The sequence below is a fragment of the Syngnathus acus genome, chromosome 16 (assembly GCF_901709675.1).
Source record: "Syngnathus acus chromosome 16, fSynAcu1.2, whole genome shotgun sequence".
Lineage (NCBI taxonomy): Eukaryota > Metazoa > Chordata > Actinopteri > Syngnathiformes > Syngnathidae > Syngnathus > Syngnathus acus.
Genome location: NC_051101.1, coordinates 1,509,294 through 1,536,778, shown reverse-complemented (window position 1 = coordinate 1,536,778; position 27,485 = coordinate 1,509,294). Strand labels below are relative to the sequence as shown.

Genomic DNA, 27,485 nt, shown 5'->3' with positions numbered 1-27,485 from the left:
TGGTCACACATTTGCAGTTTGCACCAAGAGGGCTGTCTTCCTAGGCCCACAGCCTCTCTCGCGGTGTATTCTTCCGCTGCGCGCAATAAGTAGTTCCCGCGCACGTTACGAATCTTACGACGCTTACGACGCAAAACCACTTGGCTCAAAAAAAGGCTTTAAATATATGAGATAAAATACGAAAAAAATGATAAAAATAATATCAAAAATAATATATGTGACGTGTGTCGTAAACACGAAACAACGTAAACAAGCACTGCATTCAAGCTAAGAAGTCAGCTAATGCTAGCGCTAGCGTTACCAAGAAGCTAACAAATGCATTTAGCACACTATTGTGTTCCCCAAGAATAAAACAGCATCTTTGATGCAATTCATTGGATACAACTGCTCAAAATACATCCACAAGAAGCGAAAACAGAGCACACAACACTAAAATCAAAGACCGATGCTAATGCTATGAAAACGAGGGCATCATAGAATAATATGAACGTGAAATACATGTATTATTTTTGTGTCATCTCAACCTTGCTGCTTTGCTGAATCCATCGTTTCCATAGATTGAAGGAACTGAACCATCAACGAAACTAAGTCTTTCGGCGAATCCTTCTCTAACTGACAAAAGATTTCTGAAACACTTGTCCTTGAACAAGCAGGACTTTGCCCAAAGATGTGGGAACACTGCTTGAAAAATGAAATTTGACCAGGCACTTCTTTGAGGTTCTGATGATGTGGGACGGTGCAATGAGTTGTGTGGATTGTTGCATCCAACAATGGAACATTTTGATCTCTCCACTTTGGCATCCTTGAGTCTCTCCGAGTAATAAAGATGGCGGATTTGCGAAACCGTTTATCAACACCCATTACCTTGTTTGGTAATCCCGCCCCAAAGACTGTGACGTAATAGATAAAAATACATAATAGAAAATGGGGAAAACTGAACGGAGTAAAAAATAGCCCCAAAACAGATCATATAAGTACCTCTACAACACCTTGAGGGATAGATTACACTTTTCTACAACCTTGGAGACTCCAAGTGCACAATAAAATGAATATAAAAACAAAAGAAGTGGATATTTCTATGATATGTCTCCTTTAAGAACAAGAAAATGACCGTTTTAATTTTTGGTATGATTTCAATAGTCTAACTTTAAAAATGAACTGAAATTATAAAAATACAACTATTATTAATAATAGGTAATACTTGTATTGGTAACGATAATAATAATAATAATAATAATAACATATTTTTAAATCATACAAATAAAACATTCTGAAGATGAAATTGTGGAAATATTTAGAAAGGGACAGAATCTAAATTGCAAACACATTATCTCCCCCCCACCCATACACACACAATTTCCCAAAGTCAAATTAAAAAAACAAAATATGCACACAATGGAGGTCACGCACAACAGCGTTTTCCTTCTTGCCCTTTAAGGGCAAAAATCTTGCCATGGTCATTTGAAGACGTGACAGTTCACTCATCAGCTCGCCGCCTCCCGTGAGCTAGTGCAGCCACGTGACAACTCATTCAAAGCTCCCTCAGTGACAAGTGTGACCCTCAAATGATCCACGGCCTTGAATATGCTCGTTTTCCACCAAGTTTGCGTCTGGCAAATGACGGCTCGCCGGCACCGAACGCTGATGATGAGAGGCGACAATGGCGACACCCACGTCCTCGCGGCGGCGCCCCCCGTGTCACCTTCCACCTGTCACTCAACGTTATAATCAGCACACACGCATCTTGCAGTCCAGTGATTAGCCCGACATCACGAGGAACACGAACGAGCCGGCAAGGGACCGGGCGGGTACGCTTCGACAACAAAGCCAATAAAGATCCAAGACACGCTTCGGCGCAAAACACTCGCACGTTAATGAGAGTGAGGGGTTCAGAGTCATATTTTCAAATCATTCTAAAGAAGAACAATAGAGGCAAGGTGCCTGTGGGAGATCACTATTTGCAATCCAAGGTGTCATCATCGCTCTTGCTCGCTCTCTTCACCTCAAACTGGAGATTAGCAGTTTGTTAAGAGCGAAGCTTTCATTTCTTACAACTTTGCTTTATACGAGTAAAGGCTATCTACAATATTTCCTCGTAGTGGCAGGGGTGTTTATTTACGCAACACCTGTAAACATCAAGCTTTAGTTAGCTGTAAGGCATTTATTAAGAGAAAATTAATTTTTTTCCGCATCATGTTTTATGTACCGTAATTTTCGGACTATAAGTCGCGGTTTTTTTCATAGTTTGGGTGGGGGGGCGACTTATACTCAGGAGCGACTTATATGTGTTTTTTTTTTTTTCAAAAAATTAAAAAAAATAAATAAAAAAAAATAATGAAACCGCGATAAACAAACCGCAATGTAGCAAGGTATTACTGTAATTTGAATTTCAAGTGACGACAGCAGCGCGAAACCATCTGCGTCACTCCAATTCATTAAATCCATCAATCGTCCTTTGTCAACAATGCGTGCGCGCCGCTGACGGCTTTTGCACTTAAAAATATTCCACAGGCCCATATAACGATATATAAATTATATATCAAATAACTATTATATAAGCAATAATGTTATCAAACCATCTGTGCACTCTAAATCATTAAATCCATCGATCAAATTCCTCGTCCTTTGTCAACATCGCCGCGCGTGCGCCCTGACGTCAGCCTCGTCGTTATTCCACAGATCTACTATATAACTATATTGTAGCGTTAACAAAGTTCAAGGAAAGACGTGGGTTTGGTAAACGGCTCTTTATTTAACAAAACAAACTTACAGGCGTGTGGCGGCGTGGACTTCCAGCCACGGAAGGGGACGAGAGCTCCATACGATAGGACCGGGCGTGCGTAAAAGCCATGACCGAGCCCCATCCACCGTCCTCGGACAGCCACCCGGCTGAGCGCCGGCCCTCGACTTCCATCCACGGAGCTGAAAGACAGCTCGGTAGAGTAGGCCCGGGCGTGCGTAAAAGCATTGTCCGAGCCCCATCCACCGTCCCTGGGCAGCCACCCGGCCGAGCGCCGGCGCCCGACTTCAATCCACGAAAGTGAAAGTAAGCTGGACGAGTGACGCGCGACGTCGCGCTGCTGACGTCGCGCTGCTGACGTCAGCAGCGCGACGCGACGTCGCGGTCGCGCGTCAGCAGCGCGACGGTTGTTTACATAAAGGACAAAGATCGACTCGTCCAGCTTTCTTTCACTTTCGTGGATTGAAGTCGGGCGCCGGCGCTCGGCCGGGTGGCTGTCCAGGGACGGTGGATGGGGCTCGGACAATGCTTTTACGCACGCCCGGTCCTACTCTACCGAGCTGTCTTTCAGCTCCGTGGATGGAAGTCGAGGGCCGGCGCTCAGCCGGGTGGCTGTCCGAGGACGGTGGATGGGGCTCGGTCATGGCTTCTACGCACGCCTGGTCCTATCGTATGGAGCTCTCGTCCCCTTCCGTGGCTGGACGTCCACGCCGCCACACGCCTGTAAGTTTGTTTTGTTAAATAAAGAGCCGTTTACCAAACCCACGTCTTTCCTTGAACTTTGTTAACGCTACAATATAGTTATATAGTAGATCTGTGGAATAACGACGAGGCTGACGTCAGGGCGCACGCGCGGCGATGTTGACAAAGGACGAGGAATTTGATCGATGGATTTAATGATTTAGAGTGCACAGATGGTTTGATAACATTATTGCTTATATAATAGTTATTTGATATATAATTTATATATCGTTATATGGGCCTGTGGAATATTTTTAAGTGCAAGAGCCGTCAGCGGCGCGCACGCATTGTTGACAAAGGACGATTGATGGATTTAATGAATTGGAGTGACGCAGATGGTTTTATTAACGTGTTATTTATGTAATAGTTTTTTTAATAACTGAATTTTACGTCAGGGCCGTTCTCAGCTCTTAGTTTGTGTTTATGTCACGTTAGCATAGCTATCGTTTAGCCTGTTGTTGCTCGTTCATGACTGTTCTTGGTGTTGGATTTTGTCGAATAAATTGCCCAACCAAAATGCGACTTATACTCCGGAGCGACTTATATATGTTTTTTTTTCACTTTTTTGGGCATTTTATGGCTGGTGCGACTTATACTCCGGTGCGACTTATAGTCCGAAAATTACGGTATTCCTTCTATCATACAGAGCATTCCTTTATATACTGGAGTGGCTGGTGGGATGTATCTGATCGCTCTTACAAGGTAATCATTACAGGTGAGGCCTTCTTTTCTTTCTATTATAATGGATTTTTTTTTTTTATTGGGAGGAAGGCATTTATTTATTTATTCATTCAATAATAGTACATTTACAAAAGAGCAATTGATAAAAGGTGCCTGCTGGACATGACTGTATTTGTACTCCTATTTTATTTCTCTTCTGCCTCCCCCCTTTGACATTTTCCATTACCACGTCTTTCTTTTGATGCCTCTCCTCGATTAAAAGGCTGCAGATTGGGGAGGCAAAGCGCCACAGGGGCCCGGAGCCGAGACCTCCCTTCCTCACTAGATGGAGGACAAACCCTTCCACTTGCCGCAATCTTTTTCCTTTGCTCATCCAACCTTCTTCCCGGGTGCCTCTTTCACGTGTCTCCATTCCATCACTGACATCCAACCCAACCCCCCACCTTCTTGCCTCCCTCACCGCCATCTGCCTCGCTTCCCCCTTGTTCCCTCATCTCCGATTCCCTCGTCTTGCTCTCATCAACCGCAGTCTTCCTTTTCACACACACACACAGTGTCTACGAGGGGCCTGCACTCCGCGAACGCCCACCCGCCCACGCTTCCTTCCTCCCGTTACCTGTTTATCCACAGAGAAAAAAGGTGGAGCTCAATAACGCAATCTCGCTCCTGCTCCCGGACTGTCTGCGCTCTTTACAATGTTGCGCCATCCGGAAATAATGATGGCAGAGGCAGTTGAGTCGTCGGAAGGTGTTTAGTATCTGAGGTCTTTATTTTTTTTAAGCATTTAGATGATTGACTCAAATATCATATTTGCTTCCATAGTGGCTGAGGGGTTATCAACAACGGTTACTCAACTGCCAAGTAGTTACATATGTGTCTGAGGCCATTCATTTAGGAACATGTGCCAATATTGTAACCGATTAGCTTACATCTGTCACGACTCGTCCCCGGTTGCTTTATTATGCCTGTTACCATGGTTTCTGTTCGCATCGCCCCTCCTGTGTTACCTCAATCAATGTAATCACAGTCACCTGCCTCTTGTTACCTGTCTTGTATTTAAGTCCTGTCTGCCCCTCACTCCCCGGTCAGATCATTGATGTCTTCACGTTTGATGTCGTTCTTGGTTCATTTGGTTCCTGTCTTTGTCAGTTCTGTTTCGGTTAGCCAGTCTGTCGGTCGGTCCGTTAAGTTATGTCAGTTTGCCGGTTCTGTTAGTTTGTTCCCCTTATCCTCTCTTCCAACTACCTTTTCCCTCAATAAACCCTGGTCCAAGCTGCATTTGGTCGCCCTGCTCCATTCCGACCCTGACAACATCATGGCCAGGGTCATTCATTTACTCTGCGACAAAAAAGTCAAGAATTTGTCGTCATTTGCTTGGTAGGTGAGAGGCCTTCATTGGTACACATGCATTTTTCAAAAATGGATGAACTCAAATATTATTATTATTCTTCATCTAGTGAGCGGCGGTGGGCATTCGTGTTCAAAACCCTTGAGAGCAGCAGGTGTCTATTACTCATGAAGGGCTTATTGGGGCGAGTACTTTAAGTCTTACAAATGCATTTTTATAACAATAAATAATATATCGCCCATTTGTGCATAAAGTGCCACTTATTTATGAACCTGCTGGTAGACCCAGACGTCGATTCATTTAAATGTTGCACATGTGCGTTACTTTCCCGTCGGATGTCTTTGTTAAAAATAAGTTCATGACACGCTTGTGCATGTGTGCCACCACATGTTTGTAATTAAATGACGTGTCCGGCCATGCGCCGGGAAGAAGCGAGCCCGGTAGCCGCAGCGGCGGATTAACATGACAGCCGTCAGCACCTCTGGCGCCGTACCCTTTTTGCGCCGTGACTAGTCGTGCTCTGTCACCAAGTGTCACGACACAGCGTGGCGGGCGTGCGCGCGCCGCGCAAACGCTCCTATGGTAATACCTTCACGTTGGATGGCAGGCCGATATTGAGCTGAATCGGCACTTGACCATTCGAATGGGCTCAACATGGGCTCCATGGACTGCTTCCAAAGGAGAGACGGACCCCCCCAAATGATCGTGGAATTTATTTATTGGACACCAATAAAACAATATACTTCCATCACTCAGATCTTGTTTGTCATTTGAGTCATAAAAAATACTGCTTCCATCTTTGGTGTTTCACGATGGCAACCAAAACCCAGACTGAATCTCTCGCTTGGCGCTGGCCTTTATTGGCGCAATAATGTCACAGAAGAACTGGCGGACTGGATCGGTGCCCGCGCGCACATTTGTGCGTCTGCGCATCGCGATGACAATCAAATACGAAAATGTACATGGCTGTCGTATCTCATTTAACGCACCGCTTCTCTCACCAGCAATTTTGCCGTTCGCTCGGCCCCCGCCGTGCGTCTATCTCTTCCGATCTGCTACTGTCTCACCGATACGTATTTCCCTGGCTTAAGCCTGGGAGACACGCAAATGCCTCTCAGATGTGCTGACACAAGGATATTTTTCCCCTGCCGTCATAGGCAACGAATGCCGGCTCGCAAATTATGCCACTGTGTTGGGCAGGCGACGCCAGCAGCCACTAAAAAGTCAAAACAGATCAAAACGGCTACCATGTCTTTTTTTGCTGTCTCAAACAGGTTTCATTCAATACTGGGCTGACAATTAACATCTCAAGATGTCCCCCCTCGACATAGCTGGTGAGGAGTCAGTATGGCCCCTTTCACGCGTGCTAAGACGAGTAATCATTTCCAGGAGAACCTGAAATGTGCGGCCACGCAAGAAACCGCACTTATGATTTTTATCATCTTTCACCTTCGCTGGATGGCACAGTGGCCCCGCCCCAACCAAAAAATAATTCTCTAATGCTCACCCTTTCCTCCCTTGCTCAACTCTTGGCACAAAGGTGAAGGGCGCCGAAACGTGGGAGGGGAGAAAAGCGACGGGAGCCGCTAATGGTCATGCTTTTCAATTGTCTTGATTTATAGCGCGTGGTTGCCATTATTTCACCATTTACGGCGGGCGAGCAGGCAGAGGGAAGCAGGCTGGGCCGCTCCTGCCTGGATGTTGTTTGGGGGGGTGGGTGGAAAATGTGAAAGGGCACAGCAAGATGCTAGCGTGATCATAATGCTGATTTCAAGACTCCTGGCAACTACAAATTCAAGCGGGCGTCTTGCCATTTTGACGTGATTCTGATTCTGCAAATTGAATCATCTGATAAAACAAAGAAGGAACGAAGAATATGTGAAGGAGCAAAAAGTGAAGCGCAACTATAACTATATTTGCGACTTGATTTGTTCTGTTGATCACTGCACTCCAAGGACGGCGACTTTCCTTTTGGAAGGTCAGACATCAGACTTGACAGTTTTTGCAAACGCAGTTAAGCAAGCAGGAGAAAGGCAAAGCGGGTACAAGGTAGCAACAAGGCGACAAAATGCTAGCGAGGCACCCCAAGTTGTCCATGAACTCAACTCTCAAGCGTGTGTCGGCGCGCCGGAACGCTCCAGTTTAGCCCGCTCTGCTCAGATGCTCGCCGGTGCAGAGAGTCCACAAGCAGGTGTGACCGAAGGCAGGCAGCAGAATTGCGACAAATGATGGGAGCAAGATGGTGTAGCAGAGAAAGCGAACTGCGAGGGTCGCGGGAGGGGTTGGTGGATTCATCTGGTGGAGGAATTCTCCACGGGGAAGTCAGATAGCATCGCTTGTTGGGATATAGCACAAGATAGCTGGTGAAGAGCGAGGGCCGGCCTGGATGGATGTTACGAAACAGAGCCAAAGCCAAAAGGCGGCGCCGGCGCTGCATTAGCACGCTGCAAGACGCTTTTTACTTTGAACAGCCCTTGCCAGAAACAGAAAGCAGAAAGCAAAGCGTCACGCTCTGTAAATGACGCAACAATTGGGTGGTGGGCGCAAAGTGGGAGGTTGCTTCCTTTTAACTGGCTTGTGCAATCCGCAAGTGCAACCGGGAGAAGAATGACAATGACGCGGGACAAAACGACTATGCAGAGCCAAACCTTGCGGTACCTTTTATGGAGACTCGTTAGCAGCATTCTACGATGATCAAATGTCACAACATTAAGGGCCCATTTGTCACTGTTACTGGGGCCATTGGGAGCCGAGTGGTTCACATAGGGCAGTGGTTCTTAACCGGGGGTGCGAGAATGCTTCCTAGGGGGTGCGAGGATACCCTGGGGGAAATTTACAATTTTTCGGGGATAATGGTCGGGTAACCGAAAAAAGTGAAAAATTCTGGAAATCAAGAAGTCATTGTGTTAATTGGCATTAGGGATAATGCTAATTAAGCCCTATAGCTGTAAAGTAAACCAATTATTACTATAATAATTAGTTAGGGTTAGGGTTAGGGGTGAATTGAATGGGGTGCGAACAAGGAAAAAGGTTAAGAACCACTGACATAGGGGATCAATTCCTAATCAATGCACCATTCCCTTGGACACTCACAGCTAAAGCCAAGATTTTGAATTGAAACAGACTTTCAATCCATCAGTTTCTACACTGCTTATCTAAGAAACTACTTCAGCTGACATCAGGCCCGAGGCAGACGAACGAACAAACAAACTCCCATTCATCCCTATGAAGAAGACGCAGAGCGCACACAGGTGGTCCTGAGCATCTTCAAGTTCAGGACACGCCCCCCAGGTAGACCCCGCTAGGCACATCCAGCAAGGCAAGGGCGAAAGGTTTAGCACCTGACATGGTGTGTTGTCGTGTGAAATGACACCGTGCAGGCTGCATGTCGCCTGTGCTGCCTTCTGCTGGAGAAGGAAGACGAGATGAGTGCAGATGGGCATGGACGGACGGGATGGAGGGATGGATGAGGTCACAGATGGATGGTTGATAGGGAAGGCAAGGGATCTTTTTAACCTTGAAAGCATTGATGCTTTGGGCTAACTTCCACGCCGTTAGCTAAATGCTGATGCGCCATATTTACTACTGTGCTAAGAACTTGACTGGGTTCAAACTCCATTAGCATTTCTTCAACACTAGTTGGATGAACACGGCTTGACGGATGGATGATGGACAGGTGGGTGGAAATGGACGGATGATGCATGTGGATGAATAACGTACATGAATACTGGTGGATGATTAGCTAGAGTGGACGAATAGATGGTTGTGCGGAAGGAAGGAAGGAAGGAAGGAAGGAAGGAAGGAAGGAAGGAAGGAAGGAAGGAAGGAAGGAAGGAAGGAAGGAAGGAAGGAAGGACGGACGGACGGACAGGCAGCGCACAGTGCGACCAGCGGTCAGGCCTCTCGGGCGGCATTTCAAGCCAGCCAGACGGCAAACGTGAAGGGACATGTGTCATTACCACTTAAAACGACTTCACTTGCCGGATGAGCAACAGCGGCACAAAGTCTTCTTTTGGCACGTCGGCCCGCCAGCGCAACTTTGACTAATAACTCCTGGCCGGGCTGGGCCGGGGCGGGCGGCGGTGACGGATGCGCTTGCATGATTTATTTGGCTGCGCGTTTCTTTTTTGGCCGGCTGGGCGTCACGTGACGAGCCCTTTCAATTCATTAACGTGAGTTCGCCAAGATGATGACTGTTTATGAACGCGTGCCCTTGAAGAGCGGGAAGGCTTTTCAACGCGCATTGCCGAAGGAAGACTCTATGAAAAAGGATTATCCCGCAATTATGGGGGAGGTGTCGGATGCCTGTAAAAACCCAAAAAACATTTGCGCCCGCCATCTCCCTTTCAGCTTCATCTCCACCCCGATCCGCCTCGGAAAGTCTTAACGGCTGTTAGTGATTCGCGTAACGCTTTCAAAGCGACACGCCGCTCGGGTTTGTATTCAGTTGAGCTCAAAGGAAGGATGCGTATTCGGGGGGAGACACAACTTGAAATAAGCAAATGCAGAGTCCCGCCCCCAGACCATTCGCAGGGGATTTAATCGCATTAAACATTTAAGAAGTGTGTTATTATTATTAAACTAACAAAATTGCGAACACTAAAATTGGAAAAACATCGGTTCACAAAAAAATTGAGTGCACGGGTCATGTTGACCGAGCGTGGCAGGTGGCCGCTTACAAAGCTTCGACATAAGCGGCCTTCCCTGCACCTCGCCGTCCGTGTTGAAAAGTGGCGCACTTAGCAAGGGTCAACTTGGAAAGATTTTCTAAAGTGATGTTTGAAGTGCATCCTCAAGAGCCAGTGTAGGAATTTACCCGAGCCACATGCTGCTTCACCATGACCATGATTTCTCGCGGCTTTGGTTCAGTTTGACGAATGAGCCTGCGGGAGTTGCCGACAGACATTTCTTGGACGCGCTGTTTTCATCAATCTGCCGCTAATGAGCGTCACACTGTGCAGAGCTCAGAAAACAACCGTTGATCATGTTTATTCATCATATGCCAATGAGGGACCGGGCCACTTCAAACCAGGGGCCGAGTCTTCCTGCTCTCTCTGAGTTAGCATAATGGCTGGGTTGACTGCGACCTGTCTCGCCGCCAGTTTTGATTTCCCGCAAAGGCTCTCACGCAGATCAGCAGCTGCCAGCATGCGCACGCACCTCTGCCGATTTTGGCTCCAGATCAGAGCAAGACCAAACGCAAGCGCTCCGTTTTTTTCTTTCTTTCTCGTCTCCTGCTGTGCGCGCGTATGCTGAAGGAGGTCAAAGGTGTTGCACGCTCTCACCGGGTAATCAATGTGTTGCGGGCCGGGACTGCAGAAGCCCTGAGTGGACATTGCCGTTCCAGGTCGGACAGAAAAGGCACCGCTTGCACCTAAGCCTGCTAGATCAGCCAACAGCCGGAGGAGTTTACACCTTTTCTGCTGAACTATCGCTTATCGCACACTACCCCCCCCAACCGCCCGCCCCCACTCTGCTTTTACATTCACTGGCGGGGAAAAGCCTCGGAGGACGCACACATCCGCTCATTAGCATCTTTCAGCCTGGATTGTTGTACAATGCCGTTTTAATATTAAAGCCATTGTGGGAAGGTAAATGAGTATGAATTAGTAATGGTATGGCTTGCTTTGGGAAGGAAAACACCACATAATTGTACCTTTTGGGACTAATCGTCATTGGTCGACACAGCAACCGCTGACTGACAGAATTGGTTGCGTCAACTATGTCAAAGGTGCCACCTCACCGCAGGTTAACCCGATGACAAATTCCACCAAGCGTTCCCTGACAAAGTCCTGCGAGCGGCTTGGTAGAAACGTGACTTTCACACTCATGACAGTCATGCTCGGATCGAGTCGTTGAGGAAAATGTAAGTCAATACAGCGTTGAGATAAATGGCCCCAATCTCCACGCAGGCAGTCGGCCAATCAAATCCACGCCAATCTGCCGAGCGGTACGTCGATGGCCCGGCGGGCCAGCGCATCCAAATGAAAACACAAGCAGCGTGCACACGGCTGACACCCGCCATCAGTCACGCAGCGCCGCCGGCCGGCATGATTACCTGCTCTATGTAAATCCGGCGAGCAATAAGGCAGGTTATCCCTTTACGAGGCGCCGCTGTTATTGTCGTCGGGGGGAGGGAGATCTCCCCGCGGCGGCCAACTACAAAGCCATCATCATGATGCAGCGAGGCGAGCGGCCACAATTGGAAAAAAGAGAAGATCTGATCTTCAAGCGGCGGCTAGGACAGTTTGGCGCCAAAAAAGGATGAAAATGCAAGTAAGATCTGCCGTCGAAAACCATTCAAAAGCATCTTCATTGGTGGCTTTGGTGCTAAATGTTACTTGTGTTGTGCTTTGATGAAATGTGCTGCTGTAAAACATTTTTTATACGTAGCTCCTGGAAAAAAAATCACGGGACGCGTAGTTTCATTGGACGGCGACATTAAGTTCTCAATACTTTTGATTTCCATAAAAATGCTCAATAAAGCAACGGGCCATTAAGTATCGACTGCCGAGCAGACGCAGGCAGGCAGCCATTTGCTAACCCGCAGAACCACAGCAGAGCAAAAGCCGGGGTGAAAATGGACTTACGCAACTTTCAAAACAAACAACAAACAAACAAACAAACCCAATTTAATTCCGATGTTCCCTCGGGTATTCAAACAAGCAAGTGTTTACCTTTATGAGGTAATAATTACGGCTGGATGTGAGAGGCGCAAATCACTTCTTTGGGGCTTTGAGCATAATCAAGTGAAGTGATGCAATACCTGCTATGTAATAGGCCACAATCTACTGCAAAGACCCAATTTGCCAGCTAATACCAGACGCTTAGCGGCTCTCGGGATAAGACACACGCAATTTGCTGACTGCTTTTGCGTTAGTCGCTACCAGGGGTGGCTTTGGGATTTTCTTTCCCTCCCGGGGCTAGACTTTGGGAGGCTGAGAAAATCATTTACAACTATACTCGCCGGAGAGGCTTAACTGGAGCTACACAGATTTCTGAGGGGGCCTCCACCGGATGCCACAGTCAAAAAAATCTTGGAGTCATTCAGGGTTTGAACATGACTACTCGAGGCTAGCTGACCCGATTGAAAGTACCAAAAAGGGGGCCGGTATTTTGCCGCCCTGTGGCCATTTGGACGGAGGCTGCCGCCATGGATGTGACTCACGCGCTAATATCGCCGATCGACAGAACCCGTTGCGGCATCTTGACTCACGCTCCAAAAATACCAAAAACATTGGGAGCGGGTGATGCAATTTGGCAGCAAAAACACATCTTGCACACAAATACTAAGCGAAGAATAAAATCAAAGGGTGGAGAGAAAATAAAAGGCAATCAAGCTGTTACTGTCACGTCCCCACGTCACCTGACTTCCAGCCTAGCCCGACTCATGGAATTGCCAGCACCTGCTACAGCTCGTTAGGTTCCCTATTTAACCTCTCTGTGTTCTGCCAGTAGTTGTCAGTTCGCCTGATTACCCTGCACGTGATACTGCTGCCTTTTTGTCCCCGGACCAAACTTTGTAGCCAACTGCTTCCTTGACCTTCGACCACGCTCCAGATCGCCGCCTGTCCTGACTACTTGCCCGACCTTCGACCACGCTCCAGATCGCCGCCTGTCCTGACTACTTGCCTGACCTTCGACCACGCTCCAGATCGCCGCCTGTCCTGACTACTTGCCTGACCTTCGACCACGCTCCAGATCGCCGCCTGCCCTGACTACTTGCTCGTTCTACATCCCCGTTTTCCCTCTCACCATTAAAGGATCGTGCTGCACTTGGTTCCCTGTCTTTGTTGCCTGACAGAACGAACTGACCAGAAATGCAACCAGCGCACGATTCCCTAGACACGGCCCGCTTGACCCACACGGAGTGGGAGCTCGGCAAGACCACAGAGGAGATGGCGGCGTTAACCAGGGTCGTTCAGCAGCAGCAACAGCAGCTCCAGCTGCAGCAACAGCAGCTCCAGCTGCAGCAACAGCAACTGCAGCAGCAGCAACAGCAACTGCAGCAGCAGCAACAGCAACTGCAGCAGCACCACCAGCTCCACCAGGACCTGGTAGAGGCTCTCAGGGATCACAGAGACTTGGCTCCTCTGGCTGCTGCAGATCGGTTTGTGCCATCTCTGTCCACGTCCGTGCCGCTTAGCCCCACCGTTATGTCCACGCCCCGTCCTGCCTCGGCACCCGGGCAGTACGTGGACGTCCCTGAGCCCAGACTCAGCAACCTCGCAAGGTTCGACGGTGACCCCAAGTACGTCCGGGCCTTTCTGACGAACTGCCGTGTCTTGTTCGACCTCCAGCCCGTCACATTTGCCACGGAGCCAGCCAAGGTGGGTTTCGTGCTGACTCACCTGACGGGCGAGGCATGGCTGTGGGGAACGGCAGAATATGAGCGGCAGGGACCCGCCTGTTCGTCGTTTGACGCCTTCGCCGCTGAGATCCTGCGCGTATTTGACCTGGGCTCCGCCTCGGAGGACGCCTCCACAGAGCTCCTCACGCTGCGCCAAGGCAGCAGATCCGTCGCCCAGTACGCCATCCGGTTCCAGACGGTGGCGCGTCGTAGCGACTGGAACACCCCGGCTCTCGTCGGTGCCTTCATCCACGGACTCGCGGACTATATCAAGGACGAGATGGTGTCCTGCGAGCGCCCACAGACCCTTGAAGTGGCCATGGACCTGGCAGTACGGGTGGACCGGCGGATCCAATCGAGGCGACGCGAGGAGAGGAGAGCGGCTCCGCCCCCCCGTCACCGTGACATCAGCCCGACACCTCGGGTGTCATGGAGCGCACCGGTTTTTTCACCGGACCTGTCGTCCGCCAGGGACCCTGTCCACGTAAGTCAGCGCGCCTTTATTGCTCCTCACACCCAGCCCAGCTGGTCAGAACCCATGGAGATCGGACGCACCTCTCTCTCTGTGAGGAAACGCAGTCAGCGCATCAGAGAGGGGCTTTGCCTGTACTGCGGGGGTGAGGGTCACTGGGTGGTCTCTTGCCCGACGAGACCCAAGGACACCCGCCAAGCAAGGATCCGTGTGGGGTCGGTTTTTTTTGCCCCCCACTACCTGTCGCGAGTCCCTGTCCCAGGACCACTACTCGACTCCAGCCCGCGCCCTTGCCTCTCGGCCCTCCGCTTCTCCAATCCGTGGGCAGCCGCCGCGGGTCCGGTCTCGCCGTCGGCCGCAGCGGATGGCCCGGGCCCTTACTCCGCTGCCGTTGCGACGTCCGCAGCCGGGTTCTGCTCCGGTGGGCGGGGTATTGGGGTCTGACCGGCTTCCTGCTCGGAGTCGTCCGGTAGGGACCCGTCCGGTTCCCACGCCGGCCCCCTGGTCGGCGTCTCCCGACGCCGCGGCTGGGAAGGTGGACTGGGCGGTAGTGCCGCCTGATGACGGGGCTTGGTCGACGTGTTCTGATTCGGAATATTGACTGCCGCACGTCTTGGGTTCCCCCCCTCCCGCCCGGTCTCCTGCTCCGTCTTGGGGTTCTGCTTTTGGGACGTCGGGGGCCGTCCCTTGGGGGGGGGGTTCTGTCACGTCCCCACGTCACCTGACTTCCAGCCTAGCCCGACTCATGGAATTGCCAGCACCTGCTACAGCTCGTTAGGTTCCCTATTTAACCTCTCTGTGTTCTGCCAGTAGTTGTCAGTTCGCCTGATTACCCTGCACGTGATACTGCTGCCTTTTTGTCCCCGGACCAAACTTTGTAGCCAACTGCTTCCTTGACCTTCGACCACGCTCCAGATCGCCGCCTGTCCTGACTACTTGCCCGACCTTCGACCACGCTCCAGATCGCCGCCTGTCCTGACTACTTGCCTGACCTTCGACCACGCTCCAGATCGCCGCCTGTCCTGACTACTTGCCTGACCTTCGACCACGCTCCAGATCGCCGCCTGCCCTGACTACTTGCTCGTTCTACATCCCCGTTTTCCCTCTCACCATTAAAGGATCGTGCTGCACTTGGTTCCCTGTCTTTGTTGCCTGACAGTTACGTGCTTTAATGAGGGATGGTGCCTCCGCCAGACCGACCTATCTGAAATTAAATTGACTAGATAGCGTCTTATTTATTCAAGTATGGCACAATAATTCTCAGGTGGCTGCTTTCATTACTGGCCCGCGAAGACATAAAGGTTTCCGCCGGTGCACTTTTATTGTCATCATCACAGCTGCGGTGAAAATGCGACGCAATGTGCCGGGAGGGGCGCAAATAAAGTATGAAGAAGAACGCCCACACTTGTTTTGAGATGGCCATAACCGACGTCAACGGCAAGTGTACAAGAAACTCGTCTTTCATGGGAACGCGCCAGATCGTTCATTTGTTTGGGTGTCAAAAATGCAAAATGGCTCATTTTGAGTGGCTTCTTTCATTTCACACTTGATGGGTGGCCAGGCACTCCAGAAAGCCATCCGTTTGGGTGCAAGCAATTCTAAAGTCAATTTCCATCTTGACTTTAGAGGAGCATTTCCATTTGGTCTGGAGACGGAAATCTCTCAATTACGCCGCCTGCTGGTCATTGCGGCCATTGGAAACAAAAGCCCCGGATACAAGCGGCCGAAATGAGTTTTCTCCGCAGGATGTCCGGGCTCTCCCTTAGAGATAGGGTGAGAAGTTCGGTCATCCGGGAGAGACTCGGAGTAGAGTCGCTGCTCCTCCACGTTGAGAGGAGCCAGATGAGGTGGCTCGGGCATCTCATCAGGATGTCTCCTGGAGGCCTCCCTAGGGAGGTGTTCCGGGCATGTCCCACCGGTAGGAGACCCCGGGGACGACCCAGGACGCGCTGGAGAGACTATGTCTCTCAGCTGGCCTGGGAACGCCTTGGGATCCCCCGGGATGAGCTAGATGAAGTGGCTGGGGAGAGGGACGTCTGGGAGTCCCTCCTGAAGCTGCTGCCCCCGCGACCCGACCCCGGATAAGCGGAAGAAGATGGATGGATGGATGGAAACAAAAGCGCTTTTAGTCACAACAAAATAAAAGACCCCCGTGACAAAACGTGACTGTCAATTATGCTACGAGGCTCAAACAAGTGGCGCTTAGACATCGTCAGGAGCAACAATTGCAATATGGAGAAGGCTGCATGCGCCCGCCGCATGTGTGGCTTTCGATTGCGAATCAATTAAGACGTGTCATGGGTGCAAAGAGTGTGGTGGTATCTGATCAAAGCGTGAGGCTGCTCTCCAGATTTGCCTTTGTCTGTAGTACCCCCCGCGGGAGCGTCAGGTTTGATCACTGATTGCATTATTGCGGCCCCCTGCTAGGATGCCATTTTACGGCGACATGCTTTGCTTTGCACAAAATGCTGATTGGATTAAAGGGAACGCGCTGTCACCTTGGGATCAGTTTTTTTTTTCCCGGTCGGGATGAAGATATGCTCAAAAACGGCGCATCTTTGAATGAAGAACAAATCGAAATTGGAGGAAAGGTCAACGCCAACAATTGCTGTTATGCCTCTTTCACAGTTTTGCGACAAAATAAAAAAATAGCTGACTGATCTGATTGAGGTCTGCAGACTCATTTCAGAGTTTGAAGCAAACACGGTGAAGCAGCATTGGGCTGTTATGCTGGCACCCAAATGCAATAAGCCTCTTACAATGCCACAGATGTGGCTCTTTGTGGTATGTTTGGGTGTAATTTTTTTTTTAAACTGCTCTGTGCAGTGTGCTATTCTCGTTTTCATGTAAATGACCATCCCCCGGTGATCCGACACCGCAGCTGCGACCGACGCAAGCAAACAAGCCTCCGGACAGCATAAAGAAAGACTTGAGCCGCGGTGAAGCAACACGCCAGGCCATCCAGAATGCCTTTTGGCCACGCTCTGCGGTGCCCCCGAGTGACCTCCCGTCACACGGTGGTGACGTGGCAGAGTCAGGACACCCGTCGAGGATTGCGATGACGCAAAAACGGGGCGCTGTCAAAAGTTGTGGCGGGTGTCGCTGACACAGCGGAAAACGCCAGCAAGCGACACGGCTGGCGTGACGATTCCTCCGTCCGCAAAAAACGATCACGCCGGGCACACGCTACTCGCGTTGCTTTTATCTTCTTACAATTCGATCTTAATGAGTCCATTAAGCGGGAGGCCATTAGCGGCCATCTCTTTACGAGCCACCAAACAGCTCAGTCGGGAGAACGTTTATAAAAAAGAAAAAACAAGTGTCCATTCAAGCCCAAGCCCCCATCACAATGGTCACTAACACACATGCACTCGCTACCCAGACCCTCTCCTCCCCCACTCAGCCTGAGGCTCTAAAAGCAAGCAGGAGTGGACAAACAGCTAAGCAAATAGGGCTCTATTTTTTGCTCCATTAGGCAATGATGAGGCAAGCTTTAGTGCAAGCTGGTCAAGCACCTGAGGATTGAAGGCGCCAAGCAAGGAGGCTCAAACACGCCGCTTGCTGGCTCGCCTCAGCTTGACGAAAGCCGCCCGTGCGGCGCTTTATGGAGATGAGACGCTCCATGGGACGCCGTGGATGCTGGGAAAAGCTGTCACTGAACTAAAAACGCTAAAAATACAGTCCACAGCCCGTGACCTCAAATGACCCCCAACCTCGATTTTTCATGCCTCATTGAATTAAACTTGGGAAGATTTTGCTTTTGTTCCCATCGCCACATTTTCCATGCCATGTCTCTTTAAATTGAGACGTCGCGCTTTGATTTTGTCATTGTAAATTTTGCGTGCGTATAAATTTCTTGCATTTTGCAGAGCTAATCTTCATCTCAGCGGGCAAGTGATTCCTTCTCACAGGGCTGGCGGTGGGGAACAAGCCTCGATATTTGGTTCAGCGGGTTCCGCGTGCTTTCTCGCCAAGGACCCGGGTCGGAATTTTCTGGCTGCCCTCCCCACTCCTGACGTACTGGAGAAACATTCATCAAATACTGTCCGATTTGGCTTTTTACAAGACGGCAAGGTCAAAACGTTTGTGAGGCGTACTATACTACAAGATGGATGCGCCGTCATTGTCATACAGCAAAGAGAGAAAAAATGCCCAGCGCCTAGCACTTCGCCAAGACTACATACCAAGACAATATTTTCAAATCCAATTTTTCTCTCAAGATCAATGTTGTAAATCACACAAAAAAACGTGCAAATCAATCAATCGCTTTTCATTGTAAACTTCTGCACCTGAAGTAAGGACGAGAACTATCTTGCAAGCGCTAAATCAGCACAATGGCTCTGATTGGGTCAATGTCGCAGAATTGGACAGAGTAAATTCCGATAAAAATGGGAAAACGGCATTTAGCAGCCACAAACCTTCATTGAATCACAGCTCTATATTAAATATACAACAGGAGAGGTAGTCATTGCTTAGACCTTATAGGCAGACAGATCACGTTTATAGGCTTCAGTCGAGAAAGTCAGAGAGACGCCCAAGCCAAAATGGCTTGCTGCTCTGCATCAAATATGAAATTGTTCCACTTGTTGCTAGGTTACTTTGTTTGTCAACCAAGTTGTGAAGCCAATCATGTCTTTGAAGGCAACTATCAATGTGCAGCTGCAGAAATGGTATTATTTAATAATCTCGGTTGTCAGAGGCTGAGCGGCAGTGCGAACAAAACGAGGCCTCGCTAAAGCCATCACATTGATCCCATGGATGGAAGGTCTTTTGCTGCTCTAGGGCCCCTCTAATACAGTACAGACACACATGCACACTACACACACACGCACGCACGCACGCACACACACACACACACATGCGCACACCCACATGCACACAAACACACACAGACTGCATCTTTTTTGCCTGTCCCTCCCAACCTTTCCGTCACCGTGACACTCCAAGCTGGAAGCCGGCGTAATAGCGTTATTCGCAGCTCATTGGTCTGTTTGACGGAACGATCTTGATTGAGCGTCTCCCGGGTATGGTGGTTGGAAAGAGGGGGGGGGGGCAGCTATGCGACTGTGACAGTGTATAAAGACGTGCACATGTCCCAGGCGAGATGACGTCATTGCTCGCATCGGATGCAATGGTAAACCAAAGGAGGCGGAAGCATTGCGCAACGCTCTTAGGTGTGAAACAGAAGCGGCATAGTACGAGTCGGGGAATCGGGGCTCTCTCTCATCAGCTGGTTTATCCTTCGTGACAGAAGATCATAAAAAAGGAAATGCTCAAAGAAGCTGTGGGGGGAAATGCCACTAATTAGTCCACATTAACCTCAGGACCAATATGAAGGCAAAAGGCTAATTCAAGATCCCAATAAGCTGAAATAAAACAGATGCTAGAAACATTGTTGGCCTTATGCAGAGGCTTCTTGGTTGACAGTCAGAATTTGATCAAGGAATGCTAATTTACGCCCAACTCGCAAGTGAAAATAAACTACATTTGGACCCCACCAAAAATGCCCAAAACATATTTGAAATATCCGTCCATCCATCCATCCATCCATCCATCCATCCATCCATCCATCCATCCATCCATCCATCCATCCATCCATCATCTGTACCACTTGTCCTCATAGGGGTCACGGGCGTGCTGGAGCCTATCCCAGCAGTCATCGGGCAGTAGGCGGAGGACACCCTAAACTGGTTGCCAGCCAATTACAGACATTTGAAATATTATATACCAATACCAAAAGACAGAGAAGCATATCAGCGACTATCGCTGCCCTTTGCCACATGAAGGGCAGTCAATCACGTATGAAGTCAAAAGGCAGGCTGCAATATTGATATGGTTGATACTGTGCATTGCCACTACTCGCACATGTACAAAATTAAATGCACTAATACTACAGTCGCAATACCACTTCCGCGGTGTGACATTTTCCTTCCGAGTAAGAGGCATTTTGTGAAGCATGCCTAAAATTGAAACCGGAATTTTGTAAATTGGCTACACAAAGTGGGTCAATTAAAGCAATTAAAGTAACATTTCTTTGTGCCCAATCAGATTTCATCTTATATTTGTCGCCATGTTCGTCTAAGGAATGACCGAGGCTGTTTCTTTAATCAAACAGGTTTTAAATCGATGACAAAGAATTTTCCGCCCTCTGATTTGTTGGTGGGACCACAATAAAAGCAAGTTTGTCCCAATCTGCACACGTCAATACATTTAATAATTGGCATTTTAGCTAAGTGTGATATTTTCTACTTCACTGTTGCACGTTTTTTTCCCTTAGTTGTGACCTGCATCGATTGATGGGTTCTATAATTGCAACGTGATAGTGGCGGTATTGGGAACAGATTTTTTTTTCCCTCTTGGGGCTAAAGGGGGGCTTGACTGATACATGCTAAATATATTTTAGAATATCAAAGAAAATGCTGGATGGGCTTGAGTGATGTGTACAAAGATTTTTGAGGGGGCTGTGGCCCCTCAAAGCTCCGGTCTAGCGCCCTCCCTGTGACTGAGGGCCCGGTACCAAATACACAAACGTATTCACATTGCCCGGAGCAGGAAAAGCGCAGGAAAAGCAAACCGCTGCTGTCAACAAACTAAACTAAACAACAGCGCACATCCGTACAGGCAGAACGGGGATAGGAAGGTTGTTACTCACAGAAGGAATGAAGATGGCAATCAGAAGCGTCACAGCAGGAGAAGAAGGGGGAGATCTGGCACCGAGATCTGAGCTTTCTGAGCGCTTCAGCCAAGGGGGGCGGCCGAGAGGGGGCCACAGGGCCGCATGGTGTGTCACTTAGGAGCTGCAAGGGCAGGGGCGCGTGCAAGGGACACGAAGGAATTTGCAGGCTTCCGTCTTTATTGAGCGATGAAACAAAAATAATCCCTTGGATTGATGGGGGGGCACTGGGGGTGGGAGGGGGTAAAAAGGTCAACAGCAAACAGATGAAGAGGAGGCTTGGCCACACCTGCTCTCTTTCCTGCCTTCCACCTGTTCTGTTGGCGCGGGCAGGCCTGCTGCAAAAACAACAGGGCTGCCGCCGTCGCCTCACCCCTCCCCTCCTCGCGATGCCTTTTATTCTTCCTCCTTCCTCTTTCACACGACGCTCAGAATGACAATGAGTCGACTGCCCGGCACGTTTGTTCGTCTACCGAGTCATCTTTCCAGCGGCAGGTTTCTATGCGCTCCCGTTCTCCAGCGCGTCCACGGCAACAAGAAGCTGCTTAATTTGTCGCTCTCGCTTTTGTACCTGCTCGTTATGTTCTTCGGACAGTCTACTCCATCAGGATGAAAAAGAATTACCCCGTGCCTTATCTCGATAAAAAGAAAACTGCAGGCTAAGATAAAAGGGGGCGGGGGAAAAAGTGGGATGAAATTGTTCCTTATAAAATTGAGCTCTCCTTCTGCCCTGACAAGAGAACGGGGACACAAAGTCTTCTTGGTGGGGAGGAGGGGGAGGAGTGGATTTTCAATTACTCCTTGTGGAAAAGAAGCTCGGCGGCCAAATGTTGCAATCTCAACAGGATATCCGGGGGATAGGTCCGGACATGTCCAAAGGCGCTGCCGCCTCGCCGGGGCATCACTGCGGCCTATTTGCTCTGCGATGATCCCCGACAAGCCGCTCGACAGGCGAACCGGATGGCGGACTCTTCCGAGGGGCCTCCTTGATTGCGCCGGTAGCGGTTTAGCAAGCCGTCACCCAGGCTGCGCGCTGCCGTTGCGCGCTGCGTCCACCTTCTTCACATCTGGAGAAGACTGTGGACACATGGAGGAGACATGAGGAGCACACGTTATAACGCTTACTTGACGGTCTGGCCAATTGCGGCCCCGGAGGAGCTCCAATGGCCTTCGGGCTCCTTTGGGCTCCTTTGGGTTCCTTTGGGCTCCTTCGGGGCTACGTGAGAACACAACATTGGAAACAGTAAGCCGTGTCTTTTTAATCACATCTTGGCGAGACAGAGTTGACCACTCCTCCCTCAAGCGTCTCCAGTTGTGTTGTGATGGCCTTTATCGGTTTTATTGGCAACTTTTAACGTTGAAGTGGCGTGCTGAGGCTACCCTGCGTGTCTGGATGGAGAAGCGTATGAAAGGTTAGCAGGCTGCTCTGCCCTCGATGGCCACCTCGGCCCACTTCCTCCCCACATCTCCGCTCACTTCAGTCGTCTCACTTTGGAAACACTCCACCCTGTCACTTCCTCCGCTCAATGCCCGCATTGGATTTGATACACTCACACCTGATCATGACGCTTCTTGTTGTATATTCGCAGCCAGACAGTTGCTTGGCATCCTCAATGGTGGAGAGATAAAATACATATTTTTTTCTATCTCCACTAAATAAAAATAATATCCTCTAACAGTCACAAAATGCCTGGTTTGCGTGGTGGAGTGTGAAAATAATTTCGTTTCTCAAGAACAAAGAAGGGCAAATAAGGTTAATGGAATTATTTTTGGGATGTTGAAGTATAGGTGCAGGTTTCAAAGTTTCGGGTTTTGTGCAAATCCTTCATCATGTGGACGTGTCGAGCACATAATCACGCAACTGTCATCACGGCTGACTAAAATAGAGCCATTTACACGTTTGAAAAAAAATCCCTTCAACTGCCACTATAATAAATACGATTTCAAGTTGCTGCCATGAAATTGCGACTTTAATGTGCGTTTGATGTGTGCGGCGCAGTTGATGATCTACACTTATTTGACAAGCGATATTTTGTAGGCGCAAATTAAATGCCGTGATTAATTCCAACGTTATTTTATCATTTTGAACCGCTTATTTGTGTTGTCACAAATCAGGTGGCCCTTTTATAAGGTGCCAAGACATTTGGTTACGGAGGGAAGCTGACAGGTATGAAAGTCGATCGCAGATGGGGAGCTTAGACACACACATTTTTTATTATTCATCAGGCCCTATCCATCGGTTTATTCACACAAGCTCAAGTCAGACGGCGGATGTCAAATTTGAGCTCCGCAACAGGTTGCCTCCACTCTTGTTACTATGCAACAGTTTGCACTTGCTCAATGTCTACAAGCAATCCTGAGGCAGCAACAAGCACTGGTAGCTCGCGAGAAATCCTCGCCGGGACCGACTGCATCATCTCCTCCAGGCTGCCTGTTAGTGTCCAGTATAGCGGATGGCCCACGTGGGAAAAGAACAGTGGAGTCCATTCGACCTACACACCGATCGATACCGCAATGTGGACATACGTGACCCTGCAACGGATTGCCAGATTCGCAGAAGACTGTTTAAAATGGGATGGCCGTTAGAAGAGTGTGTGCGTGCGTGCGTGTGTGCGTGTGTGTGCGTGCGCGTGTGTGTGTGTGTGTGTGTGTGTGTGCGTGTGTGTGCGTGCGTTGGCGGGCTTGAAAGCAGAGCTCCTGTGGTCTTTTGCTGCAAGAGTATTTTGACAGCGATTGTGAAAGCTAGTAATTAACGAGTGAACACTGCGAGCTCATGACATATACATGTTGACATATACATGACATATACATGGTCCAAATTTGGTAGCATTTGGACAAATCCAAAGACACATTAATTTTTCAATTTTTTAATATTCTGTAAGAATGAGAATTATTTGAAGACATTTTGCATGAATGTTTTATTTTGAGAAAAACTATTGGCAACTTCCAAAAAGTTTCCGCCTCCAAAAATATGGCAACGTTATTGACTTTGTCGAACGGCGGATTTAAGAATTAAGTGTCATTTTTTGCGATAATTAAGACGCTCATGCTTGGAAAAATCACATTTAAAAGCATCGCATTGCCAAAGTGTTTAGTCCACGTGAGTGTGTGCGATTGCATAGCCTTTATTGCCACAATTAACATGCACGAAGCGGATGTGAAAACACTGAGGTGGGCGTGAATTGGCATGTGGGAGCTAAACGCTACGAAAAGCCAGGCGTGCTCGTGTGTGTGTGCGTGTGTGTGTGTGAGTGTGTGTGCGTGCGTGCGTGCATGCGTGTGTGCGTGTGTGTGTGTGCGTGCGTGTGTGTGTGTGTGTGTTGTGTCGCAGGTGTCACGCCTGAGGCGATTAGACGTGTTGATCTTGCAATCCGGCAAGCTGGGCTTGAAAACACACCTCTTTGCATTGTCTCGCACAGCCACAAGAAAGACAATCTGAATGATTGACACACGCAGAAATACACGCAGTACTTTGACACACACACACGCACACTGGTCTATTCATTCGCTGGTGACGTGTTTGGCGTGTCTGTACATCCAGAGAAAGAAAGCAAGAGAATAACACTCCAAGAGATGGCTATGAATGAGATGAGGATGAGGAGGAGAAAGATGAGGGTTGATGGAGCCCAAGTAAGAAATTGAAGAATGTGAGGGGGAGGGCAGGTTCATCATTGGGAAGTCGGGAGAGTGCACGACAATTGAACTAAGCTGTTTACAGCCAATCATAGGAACAGGACAGACAGAGGGATGAGGCCGGATAGAAAAGTTGAACAGAGGGAAACACAGTCAGGATCATGATATGGACGTGCAGATCACAAGAATGGATGAGGGCATTAGGAAGGAGACGTTAGCAGAGGGCCTGAGAGTGGATTAAGCGCAATACGCATGAGTAGGGATTCATTAGATGAGGACATGAGGCAGGAGATGTCAGAGGACATGACCATCAGGAGTAGGAAGGAAAATGGATACAGCAGGAGAAGATATGGGGAGGAGCGGACGGCGTGGACAGCACATGAGGGCGGAGGCATCAGAAGAGGACACCAGGGGGGATATTTCAGGAAACATGAGGAGGATGCCGAAGGTGGATTCATCCGGAAGAGATACAACAGGAGACGACGGTTAATTCCGGAAAAGACATTAAGATGTGGACACGCGTGGCGGTGGACCCCTCAGGAGAAGCCACAAGGATGGTGACATCATTAGTGGACATGCATGAGGGGGACTACATTGGGAAAATACATGAGAATGGACACCAGCGAGGTGGACAAGAGTCGAGTTGACAAGACCAGACTGAACAGAGGACATAAGAATGAATGGACCGGATATTCGGATAGAGGCATCAGAAAAGAAAATGAGGACGGCTGCATCGAGAGCGGAATGGGGATGCGTGCGGAAACTGGACAGAGGACATTGTGGACATGACATCAGGAAAGGACGTGAGGATGGCTGAGAAGACGAGTAAAAATAAGGATGGGGTGGAGGCAAACAGGTGGGAGAGGGGGGGGGCGAAGAGGAGGGGGAGCGGAGCTGGCAGAAGCAGAGACACCGGTTGACGCTTGGGGAAAAAAAGAAAAAAAATCATAAATCACTGGACAGAGGAGGATGAGGAAGGAGGAGAAGAGGGAGGGAGGACAGACACGCATGCACTCACTCACCCATCGGAGGGGGGCTCCCGGTGCCTCGCACAATTCCCGCTCTGTGATCCAGTCCTGGGGAAAGGCGCAGTGAGATCGCCGAGCTCCTGTCCGCTGAATACCAATGTTGCCGACGGGGGCGCGCACGCACGCATCAAGTCTGAAGACTATGCGAACCACGACACGGGACAGCGGGACACACGCAAAAAAAATCCACACTTGCACACTCACTCGGCTGTGCTCGCACACTCCGCGCGCCAGTCGTCCGCCTCACTGCGGCGCGGCGCTCGCTCGCTTGCTCGACCGCTCTCTCACCGGGGGATGCAGATGCTCGCTCTGTCCGCGTTCAGCGTACTTCCATGTGTTGCTCCGTCCGTCTGTCTGTCCGTCCGTAGCAGTAGTACATCCACTCGGACTTGCGCGCGTGCACTTTCTCTGCTTCGGCTGCATCCACTTTGCGTCCTCCACTTGCCCAATAGTGCGTTTCTCTCTCGCGTGCGCGCTCTCTCACTCTGTCTTTGTCTCTCTGTCTCTCTCTCTCTCTCTCGCGCTCTCTCTATGTGTCTGTCTCTCTCTCGCTCGCTCGCTGTCTGACTCTCTCTCTCTCTCTGTCTCTCTTTCTGTCTCTTTCTGTCTCTCTGTCGCTCTGTCTCTCACTCTCTCGCTCTTTCTGCCTCTCTCTGTCTCTCTCTCTGTCTCTCTCTCGCTCTCTCTTTCACCCACACTCACCACCCACTCCTCCTCCCCCTCTCTTTTCCCCTCAAAGGTGTTTTTCCTCAAAGATGAACATCTACTGCCCGGCACCTTCGTCTCTGTCAGTCAGTGCGATCAGCCTTTGAATTAGGACAGGCAACACACACCAGAAAAAAATACTCACGAAGAGGGAAAACACACTCGTATTAAACACACACATAAACACACACTGGCGGAGGACGGGTTAGACACACTAAACTACCCTGACAGAGTTTAACACTACTTCATGCTCAAGCGTGATAAACGCTATCACACCAGCATGCCTCGCACCCTGACTGACACACAAACACACACGCACGCGTGCGCGCACACGCATGGACTTGAGCCTGTTCTCACAAGAATTTAGTCGAAATTTACACCCAAAGAAGCACTCAGAATTGTCTATATCTCATCAGAAGAAGAAACCCAAATTTCAATCAATAAAAATAAGCAGATTAACAAAAGCAAAATAAGCAAGTAAGGCAAAGTGTAACCCCCGCCCCTTCCTCACATTATGAAATGGAAAAATGACCGAATTTCCATGGCTTACACACAGCGAGACTTCAATATAATGAAATGCAACGATAGATCATCATTACAATCAAATATGGTGATAAAAAACGAGTTTTGTAGTAGAAAGCTCCACTTAACTCTGCGAGGGCAATTTAAACAGTAATGTACACCGTTAATTGTCTTTTAATTAAGTTCTACATTTATTCAGCATTCCTTTGAGGACGTTCATCTCTGTGGGTGATATTCAATTCCCGGCCTGTAGAAGGCAGCATAGATGGGAAAGACGAGTGTATTTTCACTGGAGCGCCATCTACTGGATGTGGTGGGTCACTGCCCCTCTTGGTCCCTTTTCAAGCAACTTGGACCGGCAAAAAAGCACCAACATTTTATCTAAACAACCACCGACACAAAATAATGATTTGACGCATTTAATAACTGCATCATAATCCAGCTACAATCACTTTGAACATGTCTCAATTCAAACTTAAATAACTGATTGGGTGAGGGACCAGTGAGTGAGGAACCAAATATGCTTCCACAGCAGAAATCAAAATCACATTTATACTGGAAATATACTTCCTAATGAAGGAACCAAAAGTGG

General features: G+C 49.2%; 1 protein-coding gene across 6 annotated transcripts in view; it reads right to left on the bottom strand.

The window, feature by feature from the left end:
* grik5 (glutamate receptor, ionotropic, kainate 5) overlaps positions 1-21,598 on the bottom strand; it is an 85,478-nt gene extending 63,880 nt beyond the window's left edge. For all 6 annotated transcript variants that reach the window (XM_037273162.1, XM_037273164.1, XM_037273163.1 and 3 more), the window contains exon 1: positions 20,985-21,598. The gene's annotated coding sequence lies outside the window, so the exon portion shown is untranslated. The remainder of the gene's footprint in view (positions 1-20,984) is intronic.
* Positions 21,599-27,485: the final 5,887 nt, after the last annotated feature.